Source organism: Protopterus annectens, chromosome 1.part2 (genome assembly GCF_019279795.1).
Source record: "Protopterus annectens isolate FY-2018-M chromosome 1.part2, PAN1.0, whole genome shotgun sequence".
NCBI lineage: Eukaryota > Metazoa > Chordata > Ceratodontiformes > Protopteridae > Protopterus > Protopterus annectens.
In genome coordinates this window covers 807,914,484-807,940,346 of record NC_056727.1, presented here as the reverse complement: position 1 = coordinate 807,940,346, position 25,863 = coordinate 807,914,484, and positions in this window count along the sequence as shown.

The window sequence follows — 25,863 nt, the reverse complement described above, 5'->3', positions numbered from 1 at the left end:
TCATCAACATGCATGGTCTGGATCACCTGGAGCCCCATCTTTGGAGATTTATATTGCAAAACATAAGAGCTAATAATTACCAGGGGAATGCTGGTCTAGGCTTCTTAAAAACATTTCAGATCAATAGCCTAGTAAATATCTATGAATCCATAATAGGAAGGAAACAGAAGTAAGAACAAAAGTTGAAAAGCACCTGGAGATCCTTATATCAGAGTTCTAAATATGAACATTTAGTATGACAATGTGACAAAGAAGACAGACGAAATACTGGCATGCACAGACAAAGGATTTATCAGCAGAAAACAAGAATCTGTTACCCGTTTTATATAACTGTCCCCCCCCCTATTTTGTGCAAATAAATTAAGAAACACTCGTAGTTTCTATTATTGTATTCATACAGTAACATGACTGTACCGTCTGTCTTATTTCCTAGAGGTGTGTGATTTCTGCATCAGGCTAGCCTCATTGAAGTTAACAATTCACAAATTCAGAATTATAGATTGTAGTGAGGAAAGGCAGTGGCAGCTGACTATCACCTAAAGGTAACACATTTTTTTACAGCTTTTTTGTAGTTTTATTGCCATTAAACTTACATTTAGGTGCTGTCACACTGCTTTTATTGGTATAGTTTACATTGCTTATATTTTAACTTCCTGGTTGTTCTGAGTTTTGCAGCCATTAATTATTTAACTGAGCTGAAGAACTGAGCTATGGATTGAAAACTTCCTTAATCAATAAGAACCAGAATAGTTTGTGGCATAAGAAATTATCAAACAAAGGGCAGACTATTACAAGAAGCAGATGTTGACCTATCAAAAGTTTTGCATGTAAGCAGAACAAATGAAATTATAAATACCTAGTTTAAAAAATAACAAAGAAAATTAATGAATTCAAGATAAAAAAAAATAACCGAAAACAAACAATTGAAAATAAAATGAAAATGCATTGTAACAGTAACTGGGATGAGAAAGACAACTGTAAGGTACACAGAAAGCCAAAAGTACTAGGCGTGGCTATAAGATTAAGGGTAAGAAGTGCCCTGCATTTTGTCAGTTTTTTTAGAAGTTGTTGAATAAAGAATCATTTGTAAAGATGTCTAAAAGAAAATGCAGATGTCTTCAAAATAATGTGCATGTTGAACAGAGAAAATAATGTTGTGGATTGGAACAATGAACATGAAAACAACTGATACAGTGGAGTCTAAAATACGTTGGAAACACTGACACAACAGTGCAAATCAGTAAGAAATAATGAGAATTAATAATGAAAATTTTGAATATAAGCTAGATGCAGTGAAGGACTGGTAATATTTTGTCTTAAGATACAGATGAAGTACTAGGGCTAAAAGGCACAGAAAATAAAGCCGTGTAAACATTGCTAACATATTCAGTGCACTAAAGTCATTGGATTAAAAGTAATTAACATGGAAATATAAAAATAAGAAGTATAACAGCCCTGTTCTTAATATAGCATTTAAGGAAGCTTATTCACTTAATATTTTGTACTAGTTAATTTGCAAGACGATAGGAATGATACAATGAATTTTTACAGAGGAACAGCTGCACGGTGACATAGTCATCCTGAATACTATACAGAGCCAAAATCCAAATGGAGAGATGATGAAATTGGCAAGAAAAGGAGAGTAGTATTGGTGGAAATTAATTCATCCTCAAGTCTTGGTGAGTACCTTCACATGGTGGACCCTGTTTTCACAAACATCTCACCAGGGCGACACTGATATATAGATTGTATTTTATGTAGCATTTATCATGGAGAGAGGTAGGTTAAAAATTAAAAAGATAACTAGGTACGCAAGTCTCAGGATAAAAAGTGGCCAATCATGGTGTATGCACTGGTGCCAGGGCAGGAAAAAATGGCAGAGTAGAATCTTCAAGACGCAGAAACATTCCTACAACAGGGTTAGACCAGACTCAGGAGGATGATGGCTCCTCTAGTGTAGAAGGAAGCAGTAGTCCGCAAAATCCATAAAAACTAAAAGACCAGAAAAGATCCATAAAGGCAAAGAGTGGACTATTTATGATAAGAAAAAAATTATGTATTGTTGCTATTATGCATGAAGCCCAGAATTTCTTGACAGAAGATATTCAGAAAGATTAAGAGAGAAATTAGAGGAAATAAAAATACTTGCACAAGAAAAACTGTCAAAAGCTTCAACTGCAAATCTGCTTTCATTAATTCAACAGACCCAAGCAAAACATTTATTATTTATTTACATTTGTTGACCGGGAGAGTCCGACTGGACACAGGTCCATTTTCAGCAGAGGCCCGGGGAGAAAAGCTCCACATTAAGTATTATTTGCATTATACAGTTAAAAAACATAGCATTTAAATACAGACATTAGTCCAGCTAAGGATGCAAGACAAGAAGAAAACAGATGTAAAACAGCTGTAGAACATAGTACAATTTTAAAATATGGCGACATATACTAAACATGGTTACAAATGTAGTTGAGATTCATCAGTGAACAATTGATACAATCAGTTTTTGAGGTACATAACAGCCATTAGCAGTTGTTGCTACAATAAGTTAGTATTATGTGGTAGGTAGCTGGGAACATGAGTAGAAAAGCTTGCTAAGAGTAGGTTGTTGATACGGGGCTGAGATAAATAGTGGGTGGAGTGGATGGTATTAGAGGGGAGGGGTTGCAAGGTCATATCTGGCAAGTTTTTAAGTGTGATTTTAGTAAGGATTTAAAGTGGGTGCAAGAAGTTACAGAGGTAATTGAGGATGGGAGTGAGTTCCAGAGTTTGGCTATAGTGCAGGAGAATAATGCTTCTCCAGCAGAGTTAATGGCTCTTGGGACCTGTAGGAGGTTTTTGTGGCTGGATCTTAGTGGTCTTGTGGTTATGTAGGGTTGGAGTAGATTCTGGAGGATGGGACTTTTAGTGGTTGCTTTATTAGTTTGTGGGCGAGTGCAAGTTAGTACCATTGAAGGAGGTGGGGGAGCTCTAGCCAGCCCAGTTCTGCTAGTGAGAGACAGTGGTGAGTACGGTAGGAAGCCCCTGTGGCGAATTTGGCGACTTTGTTGTAGCAAGTTTCAAGCTTATTTAGGTCACATTGTCTAAGGTTAGTAAATATTGGAGAGAAAACATTACATAGATGAAGAAATTTGGGATGCTTGGAAAAAGAATCAACAGAGGAAGTGCAAAAATATAATGAACAAAAATCCAGAGATTTCTGAAAGGTATAAAAAAGAAGCATGGACATGGGAAAGAAAAAGAGATCTAAAATGTTGCAGTATTTATGCAAAGGAGAAAGCCAAACTAATCAAGAAAAAACATCCCCAAACATATCTAAAGAGAAATACAAGCAAAAGCACCCAGATATGAAAAATTTCACAATACAAAAAATAAGAACACAAAGGTGAGTGTAGAACAGAAGATTAGTAAGGTAGAAGTTAAATAAATAGAAACCTAAGTCATGGAATACCTGTGAAGTGAAGGATTTAGTGTAGGAAAGTCTGTCACAAGTTATGTCACAGTCTGATGGAACAATGAATCCTCAAATTAAGGAGAAACAGGTGGAGTGGGAGACATCTGAAGAAGAAATATGGACATGGGAAAGAAAAAGAGATTTGATATGGTGCAACGTCTATGCAAAGGAGAAGGTAAAACTAGTCAATATAAAAAAGCAGCACCAGAGATATTTGAAGAGAAGACAGGCAAAGGCACCCGAATATGGAAAATTTCACAATACATAGAATAAGAAAACAAAGGGGAAAGTAGAAAAGAGGATTAATAATGGAGAAGTTAAAGAAACAGAAACTAAAGTTATGGATTATCTGTGAAACAAAGGATTTAGTGTAGAAAGTCCAACTCAGGTAATGTCACAGCATGATGAAACAGTGAGTTCCCAAGTTAAGGAGAAACAGGTGGAATCTGAAGCATCTGATCTCTTACCACATGAAGATGTTCTGGAAACCAGTACAAAAGTTTAATTGGAGGTACACAGCGAGGGAAAGAACAGGAAACAGTGGTAACCCAGACACAGGCAATGTTGTGCAGTGATGGGCTAATGTGATCCCATATGAAGGAGCAAAAGATGACGCAGGATGCAGTTGAAGAAATGTCAGAGGAAGACGTTCTGGAACTTGCTGTAGAATGCTCTCAGGAATCAGAGAACAAAGAATGTGCCCTCAGTTTAGAAGAAAATGATCTAAGGGAAGAGTTGCTTGATTTAAAAAAAGATGATAGACATATTAAGAGTGATGGAACAGTGGCGCAGCGGATAGCATTGTCATCTCACAGCAAGAGGTTCCCCAGTTTTATTCTTGGCTGGTGTGCCTTCTGTGCAGAGTCTGCATGTCCTCCCTGTGTTCATGTGGGTTTCCTCTGGGTGCTCCAATTTCCTCCCATGTTCCAAAGACATGCAGTAGGTGGATTGGACACTCTAAATTTGCCATAGGTTTGAGTGTGTGTACGAGTCTGTGGTGTAGATAAACTGGGTCTATATAAGAATGAAAGTGCATATGTGTGACTACATAAAAGTCGACACAAAATGACACATAATGCACGAAACCTAAAAATAGCGAACGGCCACATAAACAAATTTTTCCCTAGGGAAAAAACTTACGCGGCCGTTCGCTAAAAAAAAAATTACCATCATAAACAGCCCCCCACACCCCGCAACATGGGGGGCTCTGCCCCCACACCTCTGAACTAAATATACCAACTCTGAGATTGCACTATAGGGAAGGAAAGGGCAACTCCGTGAAGTTGGCCAACCATCTCCTTGCCCTATGACATATTCATCAAATCACTTAAATGCGATTCTATGAATATGTGTCACTGTTTCCGTATTCGCTTAGAAGCATTTTCATGCTTCTAATATAGACCCAGATAAACTACCTCAGCAGGGCTAGCCCACCTGGCAGTGTATACTTTGGCTTTAGATGACTGCCACTGTTGAAGTGAGACCCTGACCTCATGTGGAAAAATGGGAAAAAAGAGTTGTGGATGGATGGATGGATAGACATATTAATATCTATGAAAAAATAGATTACAGAAAGTAAACAGGACCCAAAATGTTAGAAGTCTGATAAAACAGATGAATAACATAATAAAAACTTTAATGGAAACTCATTGATATAAAAGAAGTAAATAAGATATATTACTGTCCATTGAAATTAGTAGCAGATAAAGTCTTATCACAAAAATGCAGAGTAATAAGGGAAACAAATAGAAAAAATGAAACACCATCATGGAAACACTGACTAGAGAAAACTATAAAGCAATTAAGACAAGAAGTGTCACTGTTAGAAGAGTATAGAAGAAGGAACAGATCATCAAAAATACAAAGACAGATGTGATAAAAGCAAAGTACAGATTCAGAAAAGACCAGGATTTATCACACCCACTATCGCAAATAATAAATTAAAGATAGCAGCATAGGCAGAATATATTCATATAAATATAAATGAAAAGTACAAAGTAAACAATACATTGATAACCCCAAAACGTTTTATAGAAAACTGGGAAACAAAGCAAAAGGAATAGAAACACCACAAAAAAAAAAAAAAAAAAAAAAAAAAAAAAGAAGAAATAGACTCATTTTGGAGAAATATTTATGAATACCCTGTAGAACATAATAATACTGAATGGACAGAAAAATTAAAAGAAACTGTAAGGAGTTCAAATGTACAGGATATTAACTGGGATGAAGTATCAGCCAGAGAAACTGAAACAAGATTAAGAAAAGCTCCAAACTGGAAAAGCCCAGACTCCGGTACAGTACCTTACTTCTGGCTGAAAGTATTGACATCTTTACACAAAGATTTAGCCCTGAGTAAGAATTACATATATGTGCATCCCAAACAGACACCAGGCTAGTTAACAATAGGAAAAAATTATACTAATCTTAAGAGTGAACCTACAAGCCATCCTAAAAACTGTAGGAAATAAATTGCCTTCAGAGGAGGTATAGACTATATACTGGAATTGAGGCAGACAACAGTTTGTAGTCATTTAAAAAAATCAGTTATGGCAATAGAACAAAAGGACAACAGAAGAAAGTCATATCGGACAAAGGATCATTTCTTGTTAAATAATGCCATAATACAGAATTATAAAAAGGGGAAGACTCTAAGTATGGCATGGAGAGATTACAAAAAAGCATTTGATAGCATCCCACATTCATGGGTAAAGGTGTGCTTACAAGATACATGGTATATTGATCAATTAAGTAACCAAGAAACAGTGGAAAACTGCTTTGCAGCTAAGCCACGCTAAAGGAAAAAGTATTATAAATGATTATCCTAGGGATAAAAATTCAAAGGAGGATATTTCAGGGTGATTTGTCACTGATGCTCTTTTGTCTTGCCCTTAACCCATTAAGCTGTTTACTTAACAGAAGAGGTCACGATTACATCTTGGTTCCCAGAAAAAAAAACAAGTGTAAACACTTTTCATCTTCTTTTTGTTGATTACTTAAAACTGATAGCTCATCAGATGAGGAGTTGAATTCACATCTGCAAGTGGTTAAAACTTTCTTAGATGATATAAGAATATCATTTGGTCTTCATAAATGTGCCGAAAAGCAACATCTGAAGCAGGAAAGCTGCAGCACCAAAAAATATAAACCTAGGACAAGAATGTGACATAAAGGAACTTGAGATGAGGGAGTGTATAAATATTTGGGAGTTGATCAAGGATTAATAATAAAACATGAACAGATGCAAACAAAACTCATTAAGGAGTATTTCAGAAGAGTAAAACCAATATTAAAAACAGCCCTGACATCTAGGAAAAAGTCCAAGCTATAAACCAATTTGCTCTACCTGTTCTAACTTAGAGTTTTGGGGTGATTGATTGGCCCCAAAAGTTATTGGATTGGTTGGATAGGAAAATAAGAAAAATTCTTCACGGTTATCAAAAGATATATAAAAATGAGTGTATACCAAGATTATACATTCCTTGTTATGAAGGAGGCACGGGCCTCCTTGAAATTGATTGCATGTACAGATCTGCAGTTGAGGGGCTGCATACATATCTGCTGACCCCACAAGACCCAAATGTAGTGAAAGTTTTAAAACATGAGAAGAAGTCAAAGATGACTTCCATGCTTAGTTTATCAGAAGCATATCGGTGTCAAATGGGAATGAAAATCAGACCAGAAGTAGACAAAAATTAGGCAGCAATTGAATGTGGCAAAAAGCAAAAGAAATAATACAAAGGAAAAGGATCAAATGAAAAGACATAAATATTGTGGTAAGTACAGAAAACTTTTACAACAAACTTATCTTGATCAAGATTTGATGCAGCAATGGTTAAGGGCAGGAGAATTTAAAGCAAAAGATGAACAATTAATATTGGTGGCCCAGGTTAGTAGACTACATACACATTGTTTTACAAAGTCCATTGAACATGTGGCAGAAACAGAAAAATGCAGGTTCTGTAAAACAGAACTGGAAACAGTCGCACATCTTGTTGTTGGTATGATACACTAATAGCAGACGGCCTGTATACGGAAAGGCAAAATAATAATATGGAAAGGCTGGAAACATGAGTCACAAAGCATTTAGAGAATGATGAAGTTTATATCACATGAGATCACACATTACCAACAGTTCAGAAAATATATGTGAGAGAAACAGATATCGTAGTCCATGAAAAGAAGGCATTAATCATCAAAATTGCTACACCCATTGATTATACTGTCTTACATAAAGAGAGACACAAAGTCATAAAATACCAGGATTTAGAGGCAGCAACAAGGGCAACGTGGAAGAAGGATACACAGACACTTCCAACAGTAGTAGGAACAATGGGTCTTATAAAAAAGAATTTGCAATCATATTTAGATATGCTACCGATACATATAAAGCCATATGAATTACAGAAGGAGTCAGTTGTGGGCACATTTCAGGTGCTGCAAAGAGCAGTTTTGGCTAACATCAAAGACTGAAACTACTAATTTCATGAACTTTAATCATACCCTGGCTTAGAAATGGGGTTGATTCTTGTCATGGTATTTGAAACCCAAAAGAGGTGGAGAAATTAAACTGAGCAAGAATCCATAACAGTGATATTCTTTATTACTGTGCTGATTTATTTACAGACTTAGGAATACTGCTACGACAATATCCTATACAAATGTATTCCAATGATATGCCAGTGATAGATGCTTCAAGGAATGGATCAGTATTTCTTAGAAGCAGAAATGAGCAGAAAATGAAGTGAATGCAATATTAAGTTGTCACTAGAAGAAATTAGAGCCAGTGGAATTTGTTAATGTTGACTGTGTAGTAGAGAAAGACAAGATTTACATTTGTATAGATCCACAAGATCTGAATAAAGTCATCAAAAGATGGTATTACCCACTGCATGATGTTAGTGAAGCAGTTTAACAATATTAAACAATATGTTCTTTTCAGGCCTAAATGCAAATCATGTTTTTGTCAGATAAAACTAAATAAGCTCAAAAGTGTGTACCTTTGGTACTTATTAGGTGCATATAGAATCCTCCAAACCGTGTTTGATACTTCCATAGCACCAGAAGTATTCCAAGCAACTGCTACATTTGTAAATGAATAATTGTAAGGTGCTGGAAACATAAAAGATGACTTATTAGTACGTGGTTAGCCATAAGAGGATGATGAGACACAGGAAGTGATGACTGAGTTTGCTGTCCTCTGGGGCTGCTTACATCAAACTATGCCAGAACCTTACCTTACCCCGTCATGATCTTTTCCCTCCATTATATGTTATTTTGTTCAACCCTCCCCATCTTGACTTGTTCACCTTCTGTATGTCTGTATCCATCCACCATCCCCCCAAACTTTTGTGCATCTACAGCCTCTTCCTTCTGAGTTTGTGTATTATTGTTGTCTGTCTATCCCTGATACCTGGCCTTGTCCATTTGTCAGAATTGAGAAACACAGTTAGCCAGCAGTTGTAGTGATTCAAAGTATGAGACACAGCACCAAATAAGGTACTAAATAAAGAACTTTATTGGACAGACCGGTTTCGGCAAAAAGATGCCTTCTTCAGTGTGGAATAAATGGACATACAGAAACAATCATGACATACATATTTATATATACCCCCAACCAATAAAATCCATAGTATATTCCTGCAAGCCATTAAATAAACATGAGCTGACAGTTAATCTGTAATATAATGGAAATGTATATATATATATATATATATATATATAAAATGAAGGTTACAACATTTGGATAATGGGTTTGAATCAAAAATGATAAACAGTGAATGAGCTGAAAAACCCTATGATGACCATATAATAAACCAAATAAAAACAATAGGTATGTACATGTTTGTAATGCTAGACTAATGGAAAAACACAACTACACAATATGTATAAATTTACTTAATCATGTAGTACAACAAATGTGTAAAAATAATCAAGGCAAAAGAAAACATGAGAAAAGAAAATGATATATTAAACTGATATACATATAAAGTCATATATCAAAGAAAACTCAGATACCAGATTGTATAAAGATACAAATATCTAAAAATAAAATAATGTGATGATAATAGAAACTATGTACATAAACCATGTTGAAATGAATACCTTATTAATAAGTGAGAATATATCATTCTTCATAAAAAATGTGGTTATAAATGGTCATTCAGTCCCGGTGGGAATAATGCACCCAAAGTAATAATCCAGTATTTCTCCTTGTGATTAAGTATACTGTGCCATCCTTGGGGGTTGCTTCTATCACCAATGATTCTGTCGATGACCATGAACAAAAATTGGGCTAGCTGGTGTTTCACTACATGATGATAAAGGGCATTAGTTTCTTTCTTGTTCTTGATATCACTTCTATGCTCATTAATACGGGTTCTAAGTGATCTGGAAGTCTGGCCCACATAAAAGGCCAAGCACTGGCAAGTTGCCAAATAAACCACCCAATCGCTACTGCATTTACCAAAAATTTTGCAATCAAATACTCTGCTGGTATTTCGACTAGAAAACTGTTTAGATTTACTAACCTGTTTGCAGGAGCCACAACAACCACAGGGGAATGTACCCAATAATTCATCCCCAGAAATGGTTAACTGTTTGTATATGGCTCCCCCACTTCCGATGTGTTTAAAATGAGAAAACATGGAACCCAAGGTTTTTCCTCTTCTGTATGTAAACCGACATTCTGGCCCCAAAATTATTCTTAAATGATCATTGGCCAAAAGGATATTAATAGCACCCCTGATGGCATTGTAATTCCTGCCATAGGAAGATATAGATCCAAACTGGCTCTATCATAGTCCGGTTGTGTGGAACTGAGGCGTTTCATATGCATGAATTGTGACTTATGTATATTTCTGATGGTGTGGCATCGCATATGGAAGTGGTACAAGTGTAAAGATTTCAAGGACTCTGATCACACAATTATGTATTATCCAACTATTGAATGAACAGTGACAAATTTGGGTTTATTATTGGTGACTATTGGACAAGTACATGTGGAAGCCATACATTCGTCGTTAGCTTTCTGGATTCAAGAAGGGTACAACTTACTGTTTGGAAACCATCGGGTGGATGTACAAGGCGATATTAGCATTCCAACACTACTGACAGGCAACAGAACATTATTGTTTTTTGTTTTATTATATTCAGACTATGGTGTTATGTAAATGGGGTTCAACTTTGATGTCACTACATAGCCTTTTTTTCTTACGGGCATACTTAGACCAACAGTGGTCCTTCATTTCTTAAGATAACAGTTGTATTTGTTTTTTAATTTCTTAATATGTTCTTTGGACTTCACTCATATACGCTTTGTCATACTGTTCAACATTTTGGTGGACTGTAATTTTCCTAAATCTTTTGAAAGGATAATGCTTGTTTGCCATTTTCAATACATATTTTCATACCCATCACTGCTATATTTTATGCCTTAAGGACTAGGCTATTTTTGGTATTGTATACAATCCTGAAGCATATTATTTTTGGGTCAAACAATTTCAGGCATATGTTACTAATGACATCATGTATATTGAACGATTATTTGTATGGAAGCCATATATTTAGAATATTAGGTTGTTAACATCTTGGATATTGTGTCCCCTGAGGATTATTTTACGGACCTAGTGAAGACTTGCTTTGTAATTTATATATAAAATCATACACTGTTGTCTGATTAGCAATATATGGCCAGCAGTTGCTGGTATTGGTATATTTCATTAGGTTTACTTTTGTAGCATTGTTGGTTGAAGGAATCATTTATAATAGAATGCCGTGCCAGTCATTATAGGTCTTACCACTTTTGTAAGTTGGGTATAGTTGTATTGGTGTAGCCACTTAGGATTTATACTGGGGTTTGGCACCACCCCTTTTTTGTTTTACGGGTTTCTCCATTTTTTGCAGCATAGGTTGCATTAGGGTCAATACACAGCAGCAGCATTGATATAGCGTGTTCTTTTTATGAGGTTTCCACTCCTTTAGTGTTTGGTCCTGTTTAGGTGCTATATATTCTTTTGGATATTTATATGGTATTCTGAACACGAGGTTCTTCTTTTTTAGGTACATCTATTGGCAGTATTCATATAGGTCAGCCCTAGTACATTTTTTTAGCCTCGTGTTTGGAGAAACCAGGGAACAGGATATTGCTGTGTTGAATTCTTTCTCTATATATACTCATTTTTATGATTAGACTTTTACAAGTTCACATTGAACTTTTTGTGATTCTCTGACTGACATCCACACATTCTGTGGTCAAGTATTTATACATTCATTGATGCCTTACTGTGGTTGTTTTCTTGGTTTGTTGCCTTGTCAGTTTCAATTTTTTTGACATCCACCATACATTCATAGCATGGATCTTGAAAATATACTTTCAGAATTATGTGCCGATCGGGAGGATATTGGTGTTTTTGGAATCAATACTTCACCAAGCAGTAATCTCAATGGCTCAGGTAAACAAATATCTCCTGACTGTGATTTGGCCTTTCATTCCCTTACCAAGGGTCTTAAAAATCTTAGATCCAATATATGGCACTTAAGACTATTTCGTGCCTATTCAAATAAAAATATTGCCCCTAGGGGCCTTAGAATTCGGTTGCAACCACTGGTCAGTAGACCAGATGACAGGCTTAGCAATGATTGGAAGGAAGCCTTGCAGACTGGATCCATGTTATTTGTGAATGTATTACAACAATATTATGAGAGAATGGTGGACATCAACATTGAGGAGGTTAGGACATTATGTTTGGATTGCAAAAAATTTGAGTACCTTCCTACATTTCAGGATTGTTTTAACAAGCTGTCTAAGGAACTGACAAACCATGAAAAAATAACTAAGGAAAGGAAGATCAAAAAATTTCACAGGGATTATTCGGACTATCAGAGGGGACGTCCTTTGAGTCCCATAGGACAGTCAGATTTGTGGATGTCAGTCAGGGTTTCACACCTACTCGAACTAAAAAAAGACCATGTTCTATTTTGAAAAATAGAGAAAGGTCCAACACTAGCACATCAGGGGAGGATTCCTCTTTTACGGATAATGATAGCACTGGAAATGAGGAATCACCACATAGGAAGAAATCTAATAGGACTATCCCTTTAGAAATGGCCCCAGGCATCGAGGTGGATGCAAACACAAAAACAGTCACTATATCCAACTCCCTGGAGGGACTGATTCAGAATTTTCTAACATAGCTAAAAATGATTATCAGAATATTTTAAACTAGTCCGATGTAACATTGTCTTTTGACCAACAACAACTTTTGAATAAAGGACTTGGTTTCGTATCTGGGTTTTTTTCTAATGAATATCACATTGTTACAGATGTTATGAGTTTTTGTCATAATTTGAAACTGTTTTTTGCTGATAGGGAATCTCAGAGATCTGATGAATTCAGATTTAATAAATCTGATTTTCAGCCACCCATGAATAAACATGTCTCCATCTTCATGCAATCTGTTCTTAGGGATTTACATTTTCAACCAAAGGAATACACCATGTTAGGACATAATCTTTCACCTCAGGAAATCATGACCCTTCAACAGCTACGTAACAATTGTGACATCGCAGACAAGGGTGGAGCGGTGGTAATCATGAATATGAGTTACTACCTTAATGAGGGCAGATCTCAATTGTCTGACACAGGATGCTATATGAACATGGCCATCGATCCAACCCCGCATTTTAAGAAGGACATTGATTCCTTTTTGAATTTAGCTCAGGAAGAAGGCATTATCAGTAAGAATTGTGTTTTGCATCTTACTGTTAAGGACCCTCGGAAACAAATTTTATATCTATTACCAAAAATTCATAAATCTCTCACCAGTCCTCCCGGCAGGCCAATAGTTTCAGGTATAGGATCTTTAACTGAACCATTATCTGCATTCCTTACCCAATATCTCAAACCACTCTTGTGTTTTGTCAGGGCAAGATTGCAAGATACTACACAATTCTTAAAGATCATCCAAGATACACAGTTGGAGCCTGGGTGGATGATGTGTTCTTTAGATGTGAAAGCTTTATATACTAGTATTCTGCACTGGGCTGGATTACAAGCGTTACAGTATTGGTTGGACCGAGCAGCCCTGTATTCCCCTGGATTTAATACTTTGCTTATCTGCATGACAGAACATGTATTAAACAAAAATGTCTTCTATTTCCAAGGACAATGTTACTGGCAGCTCCGGGGTACAGCTATGGGAGCATTATTTGCTTCCATATATGCCAATTTGTTTATGGCATTCTTTGAGGAATGCATGATTTATGATCCATCACATAATATCTATCTTGTTGAAATAGATATATGGCACAGATACTTAGATGACTGTTGGATGGTGTGGCGTGCGGATGCCGGGTATTTGCAGGAATTTGTAGATTATTTAAATGACAACATCTGGGGTAGTGAATACACAGTAACTTATAATTTAGAAACCATTAATTTTTTGGATGTTACGGTATCTAGAAACAGAGATCATACCTTGAATACAAGGTCATATCGCAAATACCCTCAATACAGCACTTTATTGCATGCTTCTAGCATGCATCCACGCCACACCATCAGAAATATACCTAAGTCACAATTCATGCGTATGAAATGCCTCAGTTCCACACAACCGGACTATGATAGAGCCAGTTTGGATCTATATCACAGATTTGCTAACAGGGGATATGGACACCAGGATATTACTAGGGCATGGGCTTGGTCCACTGAAATGGATAGGGATACCCTATTACAATATAAGACACAGTCTGTGAACTCTTCTCACGCTACCATTAGGTTTGTCACCTCCTATGGTAGGAATTACAATGCCATCAGGGGTACTATTAACAGACATTGGAATATCCTTTTGGCCAATGATCATTTAAGAACAATTTTGGGGCCAGAATGTCAGTTTACATACAGAAGAGGAAAAACCTTGGGTTCCATGTTTTCTCATTTTAAACACATCGGAAGTGGGGGAGCCATATATAAACAGTTAACCATTTCTGGGGATGAATTATTGGGTACATTCCCCTGTGGTCATTGTGGCTCCTGCAAACAGGCTAGTAAATCTAAACAGTTTTCTAGTCGAAATACCAGCAGAGTATTTGATTGCAAAATTTTTGGTAAATGCAGTAGCGATTGGGTGGTTTATTTGGCAACTTGCCAGTGCTTGGCTTTTATGTGGGCCAGACTTCCAGATCACTTAGAACCTGTATTAATGAGCATAGAAGTGATATCAAGAACAAGAAAGAAACTAATGCCCTTTATCGTCATGTAGTGAAACACCAGCTAGCCCAATTTTTGTTCATGGTCATCGACAGAATTATTGGTGATAGAAGCAACCCCCAAGGATGGCACAGTATACTTAATCATAAGGAGAAATACTGGATTATTACTTTGGGTGCGTTATTCCCACCGGGACTGAATGACCATTTATAACCACATTTTTTATGAAGAATGATATATTCTCACTTATTAATAAGGTATTCATTTCAACATGGTTTATGTACATAGTTTCTATTATCATCACATTATTTTATTTTTAGATATTTGTATCTTTATACAATCTGGTATCTGAGTTTTCTTTGATATATGACTTTATATGTATATCAATTTATTATATCATTTTCTTTTCTCATGTTTTCTTTTGCCTTGATTATTTTTACACATTTGTTGTACTACATGATTAAGTAAATTTATACATATTGTGTAGTTGTGTTTTTCCATTAGTCTAGCATTACAAACATGTACATACCTATTGTTTTTATTTGGTTTATTATATGGTCATCATAGGGTTTTTCAGCTCATTCACTGTTTATCATTTTTGATTCAAACCCATTATCCAAATGTTGTAACCTTCATTATATATATATATATACATTTCCATTATATTACAGATTAACTGTCAGCTCATGTTTATTTAATGGCTTGCAGGAATATACTATGGATTTTAATGGTTGGTGGTATATATAAATATGCATGTCATGATTGATTCTGTATGTCCATTTATTCCACACTGAAGAAGGCATCTTTTTGCCGAAACCGGTCTGTCCAATAAAGTTCTTTATTTAGTACCTTATTTGGTGCTATGTGTCTTATACTTTGAATCACTACAACTGCTGGCTAACTGTGTTTCTCTTATGGTATTTTCTGACCATGCGGAACCTACGTGCACAGCATTATGTTTGGTTGTTGTCATCTGTCAGATTTGCAATTATCCCTCACTATCTTCCACACTGTTTTTATTTTCTATATATTACAAAAGTGCTATTTCCCTGGAAAATATTACCCTTCCTTCACTCCCCTCCACCTTTCATATCTGTTTGTTATGTTGGTCTGTTTCCCTCTGCTTGCTTTTACACCCTTTCCTTCTTTCCAGTCTACCCCATTTCCACCCATTTATATGATGATCAGGACTGTCACTCTGCTGTACATAGTACAAAATACACATACACACACACACACACACACACACACACACACACACACACACACACACACACACACACACACACACACACACACACACGGAGACACATAGAGACACATGCAGACACAGTGCGTGCACACCTAGAGCACATGATACAACTGTTCGGCACCACATTGCATGCATGAGTGCACACTGACTTGGTTTTGCTGGTCCATCTCCATTGTGATGCCCATCATATTGGTCATATGCCCTGCTTCAGAGCTGCTCCAGCCATAGAGCAGGTTATCTTTGCTTCTTCTGTTAGTGCTGCACTTCTCTTTGGTTATGCAGTCAGTGCTATTTAACGCTTAATACATGCCTGATTTGCTGTGTGTCCCTTCACTCAGTGACCTCCGTTTAGTATCAGTCTGCAAATCCGTACCAGTAAGTGTCAAGGATGTGCTGCAGAGAAAGCAAGTTTTCTACATTCTTGTCTAAATTTTCAGCTCTGCATACTGTACTCTGTAGTGTGCTGACAGATGCTTAAAAATGTATTTGTCATCCTTTGAAGTTAATTCAGATTTGCACAGTTATTTCATGTTTCTCAGCATTCCACTGATTCCGCTTCATGCTGCGTTTACTTGCTTCAAGATATCTGACGTTTTTATATCCATTATGTGTGAGGTGTATTTTCTATGTGTAAGGGACCTTATTAATGTTTCTTTTTCTCTGGAGAACATTTTCTTGTGAATCTAATTACATTTCACAGTCTGTCTACTAGTCTACAGCTCTGATATTATCAGCAATAGTTTCTGAGCAGACAACAGTGTCCTGCTTGTCTGCTAATTGCCTTACTGTAGACAGACATTTCCTTTCTGTTGCTTTTCCTTTTCAGAACTAATTTCCTTTCCTTGGAGTCAATTTGCTACTGCTTTGTAAAACAGGTGATTATACACCCAGTAAATATCCCATCTTCAATCTATATGTGCTCATAATCAATATTTACACACCAAAAGATAAGGTGAAACTACAGTATACAAAATATAAAAAAAGAGGAGAACCCCTCCCCCCCAAAAAAGCAGCCTTTTGCATCAAGAGCAAATGTACAGCTTTGTTTTAGTCCTCCCATTTGTAGATTAATCAAGCACTGCCTTTCTTTTAAGTACAAATCTGAAGGGCAACAGCCTCATTTTCCAGTTGGTTTTTGAATTAATTTATGTTTATCGTACCTGTAACTGAACTAAGGAGGTTATTTTAGATGTCATCAGCATGATTTCAGAATATGTTGTCACTGACATGTTTCTCTATAAAGTTAGGATTAGGTCCAAAAACTGAGATGTGGCATTGTGTGGATATAAGCTTAGAGCAGCTAGCTTGTACATGGAATAGCATTACCATATCCTAGCACTGTATAACATCTTGCCCTTAACCCCAAAAACTGCCTTAGAAGACTTCTGTTAAAACCCAATCCTTAATCCTAAATAGTGCCCCCCCATTATAGGTTCATAGGTTCATACTAGGCTATCTGCCCGAGGGCATTTACAAGCCTAGCCCATAGTTTTGTGGCTTACGCCACCCCTTTAGTATGGGGAACTATACCCATTATTTTGCTGTGCCTCTGTTGAGCAGTGACACTGAGGTAATCCCTGGGGTATATCTGCGATCTCCCATCCATTGGTCAAGATTTCTCTTGAACAAGGCCAGCGAGGTGCTCTGCCTCACATATATCGGGATTTTATTCCACAGCATAGGGAGTCTTTGGGTGATGAATCTATCCCTCCAGCACGTCCTATTAATAGCCGTGTCGAGGTTTAAGTCTCCCGCCCTTGTGGCTCTGATGGATCTAGATTTTTGAGGTGAAGCATATTCATCAAATCTGGGTTTGACATGGCCTTGTATGTTAGGCAAAGGTCACCTCTGAGCAAGCGGTGGCGACTGAATAGAGCTGGAGTTCTTTCAGTCGGGCAGCATAGGACAGATGTTTGAGACCCTTTATCCTTTTGGTGAGGAACTTTTGTGGCCTCTCCAGCTGCTGCAAGTGTCGGGTCAGATACATTCCGAATGGGGCATTGTACTCAATCATTGGTCTGATGAGTGATGAGTATAGGAGACTATGACCTCCCTTGATCTAGATGAGAATCCCTTCATGATAAGGTGGGCAATGTAGAAGGTCTTCCTAACTACTTTAGCTACATGGGTGTCGAATGACAGACTACTATCAACCTGGGTCCCCAGGTCCCTGATAACTTCTTCTGTGCTCAGTGGATTGCCACCTATTTGGTAGCTAGGGGTAACCTTGTTTTTCCCGAAGGGTATGACTATGCATTTTTTGGCATTTAACTTTAGGCCATGGCTCTGGCACCAGTTATCCGTTTCTGTGAGACCCTTCTGAAGGATATCTGTGTCAGATGTGTTTTCTACTATGGCACCCAGTTTGCAGTCATCTGCAAACTTTGTCAGCCATAACCCTCCTGTGTTTGCTTGTACTTCGGAAAAGTAGATGCCAAACAAGAGTGGGCCCAGCACTGAGCCCTGTGGTACACCACTTGTGACAGGCTTTGAGTCTGACATGGCGCCAGCAACTCTGACCCTGTGGGTTCTGTCACTCAGCCAGTTTGCAACCCATCTTGTGATGTATGGGTTAACATTTAAGCTGATGAGTTTTTCAATGATACCCGAGTGGGGTATTGTATCGAAGGCCTTCGCCAGATCGAGGTAGGCTGTATGGACTGCCTTTCCCTCATCAATGGCTTTGGTGACTGTTTCGAAAAAGTCAACCAAGTTTAGAAGGCATGATCTGCCTTTGACAAAGCCAAACTGGGATGGATCCAAAGTCTGCAAATTCCCTATGTCTTTATTTATGAGGTCCATTATGATCCTCTCCATGGCTTTGCAGATAAGGCTTGTCAAGCTAATGGGTTGGTAATTTCCAGGGTCGGTGGAGGCACCGCCTTTGTGAAGTGGGACCACAGTTGCAGTGCGCCACTCCCTGGGTATGTATCCAGAGGTAAGACTATGATTAAACAGCTGTCCTAGCTGCGGGTTTAATTCCTCGTTGAGTTCGTGGAGCACACAGCCGGGGACACCATCAGGTCCCATGGATGCTGTGTTTTTTGCTTTGGAGAGAAAGGACTGGACAACATGAATATGCAAATTTACAAATGTCTCAGTGGCCAGCTTGGTAGATTTGAACATCCTAAGGCAATATAGCAATTGCTAAATGTTCTCAGACAACCAGTTAATCATTAAGGAAAATACGGTATGCGAGAGATGTAAGTAAACATCTTCCTTGGAGGAAAAATCTCTCATACAAACAAGGTTGTCAGGAATACCCACACTATATCCCTCATATACACTGCTCACCACACATGTACAGATGGTCTTATGCTGAGGCACTTAAAAGAAATCTTCCCAAATATCAAAGATCTCCAAAGCCACCTAACAGCTACGGTGCTCTTCAGTAATCACTAAAACACACACCAAAAGGAACACCAACCATCCCACATAACCCTACACTCGATGGTACCCCAAGAGCAAAGTGCATAAGACATGCATATACTTTACCCTATTTTGAGGTCTTCCCCATCCCCCATTATTTTAGGCATTGTCCAGATTTCTTACTGTAAGAGGTTGCAAGATATGCTAAGAGGGTAGTATAGCCTTGCAGGCTAAGGACAATCACAAGGCCTTCTTCAGCTATGCCATGAACCTTAAAGTTAACACAGTGTGCTGAACTGGTGTTGAATGATAGCACATTCACAGATCAGGGTGACATAGCAAATCTACTGGCTGATAAATTCTGATCAAACTTTACCCCCACCCTTCCCCAGCTCTGCCAGGTAACATCCTCTCCAACATACTACACCAACTATTAGCAAGGACCAGGTGCTGGCAGCATTTGTTAAAGACAAGAACAGCATCTCCATGGGCCCCAACAACATTCCTGGTTGCCTCCAAAACAGTCTAAAGCATGACCTATCAGGATAACTTGAGGCATTCTTCAACTACAGCCTTGAAACAGACTATATTTCAAGTGAATGGAGGATTACAACTGTCATTCCCCTCCACAAGGGTGGACCATCAACTGACCCAGGAAACTACAGACCCATCAGTCTAGCAAGCCTAGTATGCAAAGCCATGGAATGAATTATCATGGAAATGATAAAGAAGGGCATTGGTAACCTACAGACACTGGACCCATCACAATTTGGCTTTGTTAGGGGAAGGTAATGCCAACTTATGTGGTAGACTACTTTGAGGGGGTCGCCAAGGCAGTGGATGAAGAAAAACAGTGCATACTGCCTATCTTGTCCTAGCCAAGGCATTCAATGCAATACCCCACTCAGGCATTGTTGACAACCTCTCTGAGCTAGGCATAAATCCCTACACAATTCGGATTGCTGGCTGGCTCACAGACAGCAAGAAGTCAGGATCAGTGAGAGTACCTCTACCAAGAGACCAGTCACCAGCACAGTACCCCAGGGCTCATTGCTGGGCCTGCTACTATTTGGTATCTACTTCTCGGAAGTTAAGGTTCAAGGCCTCTGGTTCACCAAGTTCACAGATGAATGTAAATTGGGAATTATTACAGAATCTCCCCAAGAAACCAACATCTTGCAAGAGGGTTTAACACAGAGAAATGACTGGTGCCAAAGCCATTATATAAAATTGAATGCCAAAACATGTATTATAGTGTCTTTTGGGAAACTATTAACCCAAGTTAAGTATTTCATCAATAAAACACCCCTAAGATTCAACCCAATATTAAGGTATCTAGGAACATATGTACACAGCAATCTGGCCTTTGACCAACATGTAGCTAAGATAGTAAGATTTTCATTTATGTCACCCAATTGATAGGTAAGGGTATGGCATCCAGGTCCAAGGAAGTTATAGTACCACTCTACTCAGACCTTTTCAGAGCTATCACTGAACAGAATGCTGTCTTTGGCATGTATCTAACCAGATACTTGCAGCAGTTGGAATGCCCAGAAAGGTTTCTCACCAAGAGAATTTAGGAGATGAATACCATGTCCTGTATGGTTTGCCTAAAGGCTCTGTCTCTATATTCAGTCTGCTAAGGCTGCTGAGAGAAGATCTTTACCTAGCTCGCAGGACTTTCTTAGACCCAGCCCTAATGGATCTGTTAAACATACACAAAACAAACTGGACCAGAAACACTAGATTTAGTGATCTGAACTTTGCTTGTGACATAAACGGAACATGCTGGAGGGACAGATATGTGTCCCAAAGGATCCCTGCACTATGGAATAGGCTCCCCTCTATGTAAAACAGAGTTCATCTTAACCCTATTCAATAGAACCCTTGACAACTGGGTGAGCAATTGTAAATGTACTCCTGGTCTGGTCCCCATGTCCCTTATAGACAGAAGCTTTCAATAAGAAAAGTATTATAATAAACTAACACCCAACTACAGATCCCTTGTTACCTCCCTACTAGGATGTCCCCACATATAGATGTCCATGATACCCTGGACCTAATGGTTTGGTGTGTACAGCTAGGCTTGCAAGGACCCCAGTGGTTGTAAGACTAGTAATAACCTATGAAGTATCTTGAAGATTTTAAGTATTTATTAAGTGATTATTCAGTGATCTTAGATTTCTTAAAGGATTATACCATTCTATAACTGGGGCAAAGGACAATGATACAGAGCCTATTTGGACTTAGTGGTTAGGGTGGAGTGACCTGGGGTCTGAAAATATTATACATTGTGCACATCTGCAGTGCACTTGCTTTTAGGGTTATCTTCTGATAGCCTAGTGTATAAGAAAGAGGAAATTAATAATTTGAGATCCACGTAAATTTAATGAGTCTGAGTCTGGTTGCAGGGGCAGGCAGGCTCTAATCCTGAACAGGCAGCCTATCATTTATTGACATTTTTGTGCTTGTTGTGATGTGATATTCTAATGAGTTGTCAGTATAAGTCTAAGATACTTCAGCTTGCTGAAACACTCTTTATTCAGAGTCTAGATAGCGATACTAGAAGAGTAAGTTACTGCAAAATTAGTTATCCTTCATTTTGCTTAAGTTCAGCTGATAGTTATGAGGCCAGTATTTCAGATCAGAGAAGGATACCTGTCTGTTACTTTGCGCAGAGTGTCACTCAGCCCAGTTTACTAGGGGTACATCATTAGCATACTGAGTGAGTACAAGGCCACAGTTTTGTTTACATTGTTCACATAAATTGCAAATGGCACAATGGATTTTTGGAAGACTCGTTTATCGGTACTGAACTCAACAGAGATCTTTTCCTCTATCTGACCCTATTTTTTGCTGCTTACTTAATTTAGTAAATTAGAAAAATGAAGTTTTGCTCATTTGAGGGGACTGTAGCATTTCCAGGAGGCACATATGACTTATTTTTCTAAATGCCTTAGGTCAAGTACAGCATTTCTCACAACTTGCCCATTATTTCCTTATTCACTAATATAATTGGCTATGCCCTTTTCAGAAGCCATGCTGATATAAATTTGTGGCATATTTTTAAACAAATTAATAGAGCTACTGATGTAATGCATGATCATACAGTCTGACAGGCTTCCTATTAGAATGACGAAAATGCATTTTGTCGAATGCGTTTTCATCGACACCTAAAGAGCGAGCAGGCAAAACAGAGAAGCGGCTGTTCAGCAAATTCTTTCCCTGGGAAAGAAGTCGCTTGACCGCTTCATTGCTTTGCCGTGTTTTGCACTGCAGTGTGGTCTCAGGAATTCCCTTGTCCGGTATAGCTCCCGAGCATGAATGTGCAACAGTTACTGACCTTAGGGTTAGGGTGCGGGTTAAGGTAAGTGCATATGTTTTAAAATGTTTGCTTTTTATTTTTGTGTTAGATGTATGATTGAGTTACATGCGTATGTGTTTTCAACTGTTTACTTTTTTGGGGGTGGGTAGAATTAGGGTTAAGGTACGTGTGTATGCATTTGGAAGTGTTTACTTTTTTTTTGTTTTTGGTTGGAACAGCGATTTCTTTCCCTAGGAAAGAAATCGCTGTTCTGAGGTGTCGACATTTTCAGCTTTCGCTGAAGTAGGGTTGATGAAACATCATTTGCTGAGTTAAGCATTCAATGTTTTAAGATAGACCCGTTTGACAGAGTTGTTAAGATTAGAAATAGGCATGGAATTAAGGGCATTGTCCATATTAGTTATGAGCAAAAGTAATGTTTACACTCCTTTTATCTGTCATACAGGTATTCAGATTATTATTTTAGGGATGTATCTGTGAAAGTCTAACCTAACCTGAAGAATCTTCCCTTCCAGCCTGAATGTTCGATGCAGCTTCTTGTCTCATGACTGGCTGTATGGGATGCTAGTGAGTGGCAAACAGTGGGAAATGACATCCAGTGCTGGAAAGTTTCTGAAGTCAGGCTGGCAACTCTGGTGAGGTCTATAGACATGCAAGTATGTCTGTATTTATTTATTTATTTATTTATTCTTGTAATGGGTATTGATATTCACCGTTTGAGCTTTGATTCACTCTGTTCTTCAGGTAAATTTCTTGACAACCATTTCTCAAAAAGATAATGTGGTATTATCACAGATCCAGTCATAATCCTCTGTGTAAGGCAGATATTAGGTATTTAATAATTCTGACAGAAATTTGAAGATGTGCTAGTGGGAATGTGGGTGTTTGTTAGAGGTGTTTGAAATATTTAGGTGTTATAAGAATACATGAATCTACTTACTAAAAAGTCTTATTATAAGTTGTGGATTAATATGTTTTAAATTTAATCAATGCAGGATTCTTGGGTGAGTATGTTAGTGAATGTGTGGGTGGGCTTGAGTTATAAAGCTGTTTTATTATTTTTTTGCATCATTAGGAGCCATAAAATAGATTAAGTATGTATTAACATATTCAATTGTGCTACTTACTCAATCTGTGATATTTATGAGTGTGTTTCTGGCAAGCCATTCAGTAGTAAAGAAAGGCATTTTAGAGTTAAAATTTGCTTTTTGCATTTGTGCATCTTGTATTAATTGCTGAAACAATTTTGTACTGCTTTTGAATTACAGAAGAGTTTTCCCTAATGTCAGTAGGAACAGGATGATTAGCATAAAGAATGATGTTTAATACTGGGATGCCATCAGGTAGTTTGTTTACAATAGTGAGAAATATTTGTTCTGTGTATATAGTCCTGTGGAACACCTGATTCAAGAGGTTTTTGTATTTTGCAGTGCTCAATCACTTTGTACTTGTGCAGATGTCATGTGCAGGTTCTTTATAAGGACTGCAGAGCCAAAGTTACTTACATTTGCTGTTATGGTGAGTAGAACTCGCACAGCTGTACTTTTTCAAGGAAAAGTAAGGAGTCCTCTTGCATTTTCGCTTTCCTTGCCATATTCTGTACCACAACAATATATAAGCACTGATAAGGCCCCTTCCTAGTCTTTATGCATTATAGTACTGGAGAAAACATTTTTTCCATCAGGACCTCACCTGTTGGCTCCACTACTGGCACCTAGATGGCCCAATAATTCTGTGGGTGGGTGGGATGGTGGAGAGAGCTGGGGAAGGCAAGAGCTGTATGGGCCATTCGTTCCTGTCTTGGAATCTTCATTGGCTTCCATTTCCTGGTAAGAGTCAAGGTGTAGAAAGCAAGCCAGCTTGCTGGTCCAGGGGGGCAGAATGCCCTCTTCCCCTAACAATACCCCCCAAAGTAGCTCCTCTATGCTATACCATTGCTGTCTCCTAAGGGAAAGTCTGCCTCTTCATGCTGAGTTCTGCTCTGCTACTGGTGCAAATACAAGAGTGTAGGCTTGGCAAGCTCAAACACTGCTAGGCAATACCTACAGCTCCCACTAGATGTCAACTTTGTGGTGAGCCAGAGCACCCCCCCCCTCCCCACACCCGGGATGGATGAGCCAGCAGTGGCCACTCACTCTCATCCTCCTCAGCCAGCTGCTACAGGCACCAGCGATGCTAATAAAACTTGTGTCACCTGTGCTTGGGTCAGGGCTATATCTCTCTAGGCCATGGAACTGGCACTGTTTGAGAATTCCATGGACTACATGAAGATCAGATTAGGCAATACTTTACTATGTCTCTGAATTGAAGATTCTTTCCATTGCGCTAATTGACCAACCTGCATTGGCCAATCAACACGGGCTGATCGAATCCCTCTGAGACCTGGGTATTGTTTTAATAATTCAATATTGCAGTGTCATAGCCTCCTTTTACACACTGAGCAAGATTCGAAGGCTGGGTTTAGAGGGAGGTCATAGATATCACAGAACTCCAACTCTTACCACTAAATCAGTTTTCAGAAAGGGGGCTCCGAATGGAACTGTCATGAATAATTATTATGTTAGTCTGGTGTACTGCTAAGGTGATCATGTGCATGGTCCTCAGCTGGGTGTGCTGTCATGCTTAGTAAACTTTTTTCACATTGATGTCTGGATCAGGGGTGTAGTGAGGGAAGTGTTTGGTATATAGTCAGATAATAATAATCTGTTCATAGTAATAAAATAATACTGTTATTTATCTCATGGAAATTTCTAAAGCTGCCCACACAACTAATACAACAGAGAAATCTAACAAGGCAGTTATTGACTTTTCCAAAAAACATGCAACTTCTTGACTAGGTCTTTGAAGGGTATCTTCCTTTAGATAACAGAATCTCTAAGTGATTCATTAAGGTACCAAGAAAGCAGTCTGTGACTCTGTTAATTCAGCATGTAAACATAAAAAAGCACCAAAGTAGGTAACTGGCTCCTGCAAGAATTATTGTACAAGTCCATTATTACTTTAGACAGATGCAGACTGTATTATTGCACTGGAATCTAAAGGTGTGACACACTACCATTTGGAATGTCCCATTTTGCTGAGACATAACTTGTTATGTATCTTTAAGAGAAGGTCTGCACTGCTGGTGCTTCACTACGTTGGTGGTGGCATTATCAGCATGTGGATGCAATGCTGTCTCCAAGGCCAGGCCACTTGCAATATAGGGAAAGGTAAGTTGCATTACTTTATTACTTTCCCTTTTCTTTGAGTTTGTTTGA